This window comes from Austrofundulus limnaeus, unplaced genomic scaffold (genome assembly GCF_001266775.1).
Source record: "Austrofundulus limnaeus strain Quisiro unplaced genomic scaffold, Austrofundulus_limnaeus-1.0 Scaffold417, whole genome shotgun sequence".
In the NCBI taxonomy this organism is placed as follows: domain Eukaryota; kingdom Metazoa; phylum Chordata; class Actinopteri; order Cyprinodontiformes; family Rivulidae; genus Austrofundulus; species Austrofundulus limnaeus.
In genome coordinates this window covers 436,595-440,036 of record NW_013952819.1, presented here as the reverse complement: position 1 = coordinate 440,036, position 3,442 = coordinate 436,595, and the positions used below count along the sequence as shown (strand labels likewise).

Sequence of the window (3,442 nt, the reverse complement as noted above, 5' to 3'; positions counted from 1 at the left end):
TCTCAAAAGATAGTGTACACAGATAGACTTTTGGTTTTGTATGTAAACAAAGCATTGGTTAAAAAAGAAATAATCAAAGCCACAGAACTTGAAGGAAAATGAATGCACATTTGACATTTTTGGAACCAATTAAGAAAAGATTGCCTGTTACTATTTTTAGGTTTTAGTAGACTTAAGAGCTACTAATATTCATGGGCTTTATGAGTGCTTTTTAAACACATAAGTATCAAATCTAACAGAAGTTGGAGTAACAGCTTTAATAATGCTAACTTGCATTCAGGTACTGCTGGGAATTGAACCCAGGATCTCCTGTTTACTAGACAGGCACTTTGACCAACTAAGCCACAGTCCTATTTTCAATTACATACACAGGTAGACTTTTGGTTTTGTATCTCAACAAAGCATTAGTAATAAGAATAATAATCAGAGCCGCAAAATTTGAAGGAGAATTAATGTACCTTTGATGGTGTTTTTGAACAAAGTACCCAAGGAAAGCAAGTAAATAATAATAGATTTTAGTAGACTTAAGAACTTCTGTTATACATAGGGTTTATGAGGGCTTTTTAACACCTAAGTATAAGATCTAACTGAAGTTGGAATAACAGCTTTAATAATTTTAACTTGCGTTCAGGTACTGCTGGGATTTGAACCCAGGATCTCCTGTTTACAAGACAGGCACTTTGACCAACTAAGCCACAGTCCTATTTTCAATTACATACACAGGTAGACTTTTGGTTTTGTATGTCAACAAAGCATTAGTAAAAAGATTAGTAATCAAAACCACAGAACTTGAAGGAGAAGTAATGCACCTTTGATGGTTTTTGGAAAAAAGTGCCCAAGGAAAGCATGTTAATAATCATAGGTTTTAGTAGACTTCAGAACTACTATTAATCATAGGGTTTTTGAAGGCAATTTTAACACATAAGTATCAAATCTTTCTGAAATTGGAGTAACAGCTAAAATAATTCTTAGTTGCAATCAGGTACTGCTGGGATTTGAACCCAGGATCTCCTGTTTACTAGACAGGCACTTTGACCAACTTAAGCCACAGTACCATGTAAAACTGTATACACAGGTAGACTTTTGGTATTTTATGTCAACAAAGCATTAGTAATAAGAATAATAATCACAGCCGCAGAACTTGAAGGAGAATTAATGCACCTTTTATGATTTTTGGAAAAAAGTACCCAAGGAAAGCATGTTAATAATCATAGGTTTTAGTAGACTTCAGAACTACTACTAATCATAGGGTTTATGAAGGTATTTTAACAGATAAGTATCAAATCTTTCTGAAGTTGGAGTAAAAGCTAAAATTGTTCTTAGCTGCGATCAGGTACTGCTGGGATTTGAACCCAGGATCTCTTGTTTACTAGACAGGCACTTTGACCAACTAAGCCACAATACAGTGTAAAATTGTATACACAGGTAGACTTTTGGTATTTTTATGTCAACAAAGCATTAGTAATAAGAATAATAATCACAGCCGCAGAACTTGAAGGAGAATTAATGCACCTTTGATGGTTTTTGGAAAAAAGTACCCAAGGAAAGCATGTTAATAATCATAGGTTTTACTAGACTTCAGAACTAATATTAATCATAGGGTTTATGAAGGTATTTTTAACACATAAGTATCAAATCTTTCTGAAGTTTGAGTAACAGCTAAAATAATTCTTAGTTGCGATCAGGTACTGCTGGGATTTGAAGCCAGGATCTTCTGTTTACTAGACAGGCACTTTGACCAACTAAGCCACAGTACCGTGTAAAATTGTATACACAAGTAGACTTTTGGTATTTTATGTCAAMAAAGCATTAGTAATAAGAATAATAATCACAGCCCCAGAACTTGAAGGAGAATTAATGCACCGTTGATGGTTTTTGGAAAAAAGTTCCCAAGGAAAGTATAATAATATTAATAGGTTTTAGAAGACTTAAGAACTAAAATTAATCATACGCTTTATGAGGGCTTTTGTTAACTCATAAGTATCAGATCTAACTGAAGTTCGAAGAACAGCTTCAACAATTTTAACTTGGGTTCAGGTACTGCTGGGATTTGAACCCAGGATCTCCTGTTTACTAGACAGGCACTTTGACCAACTAAGCCACAGTACCGTTTTCAACTGCATACACAGGTAGACTTTTGGTTTTGTATGTCAACAAAGCATTAGTAAAAAGATTAGTAATCAAAACCACAGAACTTGAAGGAGAATTAATGCACCTTTGATGGTTTTTGGAAAAAAGTACCCAAGGAAAGCATGGTAATAATCATAGGTTTTAGTAGACTTAAGAACTACTATTAATCATAGGGTTTATGAAGGTATTTTTAACACATAAGTATCAAATCTTTCTGAAGCTGGAGTAACAGCTAAAATAATTCTAAGTTGCGATCAGGTACTGCTGGGATTTGAACCCAGGATATCCTGTTTACTAGACAGGCATTTTGACCAACTAAGCCACAGTACCATGTAAAATTGTATACACAGGTAGACTTTTGGTATTTTATGTCAACAAAGCATTAGTATTATGTATAATAAACACAGCCGCAGAAGTTGAAGGAGAATTAATGCACCTTTGATGGTTTTTGGAAAAAAGTACCCAAGGAAAGTATAATAATATTAATAGGTTTTAGTAGACTTAAGAACTAAAATTAATTATACGTTTTATGAGGGCTTTTTTTTAACACATAAGTATCAGATCTTACTGAAGTTGGAATAACAGCTTCAACAATTTTAACTTGCGTTCAGGTACKKCTGGGATTTGAACCCAGGATCTCCTGTTTACTAGACAGGCACTTTGACCAACTAAGCCACAATACCGTGTAAAACTGTATACACAGGTATGCTTTTGGTTTTTTATTTCAACAAAGCATTAGTAATAAGAATAATAATCAGAGCCGCAGAACTTGAAGGAGAATTAATGCACCTTTGATGGTGTTTTTGCACAAATTACCCAAGGAAGGCAAGTAAATAATAATAGATTTTAGTAGACTTAAGAACTTCTGTTATACATAGGCTTTATGAGGGCTTTTTAACACCTAAGTATAAGATCTAGCTGAAGTTGGAATAACAGCTTTAATAATTTTAACTTGCATTCAGGTACTGCTGGGATTTGAACCCAGGATCTCCTGTTTATTAGACAAGCACTTTGACCAACTAAGCCACAGTTCCGTGTAAAAATGTATACACAGGTAGACTTTTGGTATTTTATGTCAACAAAGCATTAGTAATAAGAATAATAATCAGAGCCGCAGAACTTGAAGGAGAATTAATGCACCTTTGATGGTGTTTTTGCACAAAGTACATAAGGAAAGCAAGTAAATAATAATAGGTTTTAGTAGACTTAAGAACTTCTGTTATACATAGGCTTTATGAGGGCTTTTTAACACCTAAGTATAAGATCTAGCTGAAGTTGGAATAACAGCTTTAATAATTTTAACTTGCGTTCA

General features: G+C 33.9%; 9 non-coding genes across 9 annotated transcripts; all 9 read right to left on the bottom strand.

The window, feature by feature from the left end:
• Positions 1–278: 278 nt before the first annotated feature.
• On the bottom strand, positions 279–351 carry trnat-agu (transfer RNA threonine (anticodon AGU)). The gene has a single exon. It is a non-coding gene; the product is annotated as a tRNA-Thr (tRNA).
• Positions 352–629: 278 nt separating this feature from the next.
• Positions 630–702, bottom strand: trnat-ugu (transfer RNA threonine (anticodon UGU)). The gene has a single exon. It is a non-coding gene; the product is annotated as a tRNA-Thr (tRNA).
• Positions 703–980: 278 nt separating this feature from the next.
• On the bottom strand, positions 981–1,055 carry trnat-agu (transfer RNA threonine (anticodon AGU)). The gene has a single exon. It is a non-coding gene; the product is annotated as a tRNA-Thr (tRNA).
• A 276-nt stretch (positions 1,056–1,331) lies between these two features.
• trnat-agu (transfer RNA threonine (anticodon AGU)) lies at positions 1,332–1,405 on the bottom strand. Its single transcript has one exon. It is a non-coding gene; the product is annotated as a tRNA-Thr (tRNA).
• A 278-nt stretch (positions 1,406–1,683) lies between these two features.
• On the bottom strand, positions 1,684–1,757 carry trnat-agu (transfer RNA threonine (anticodon AGU)). The gene has a single exon. It is a non-coding gene; the product is annotated as a tRNA-Thr (tRNA).
• Positions 1,758–2,035: 278 nt separating this feature from the next.
• On the bottom strand, positions 2,036–2,109 carry trnat-agu (transfer RNA threonine (anticodon AGU)). Its single transcript has one exon. It is a non-coding gene; the product is annotated as a tRNA-Thr (tRNA).
• Positions 2,110–2,386: 277 nt separating this feature from the next.
• trnat-agu (transfer RNA threonine (anticodon AGU)) lies at positions 2,387–2,460 on the bottom strand. The gene has a single exon. It is a non-coding gene; the product is annotated as a tRNA-Thr (tRNA).
• Positions 2,461–2,739: 279 nt separating this feature from the next.
• trnat-agu (transfer RNA threonine (anticodon AGU)) lies at positions 2,740–2,813 on the bottom strand. The gene has a single exon. It is a non-coding gene; the product is annotated as a tRNA-Thr (tRNA).
• A 277-nt stretch (positions 2,814–3,090) lies between these two features.
• Positions 3,091–3,164, bottom strand: trnai-aau (transfer RNA isoleucine (anticodon AAU)). Its single transcript has one exon. It is a non-coding gene; the product is annotated as a tRNA-Ile (tRNA).
• Positions 3,165–3,442: the final 278 nt, after the last annotated feature.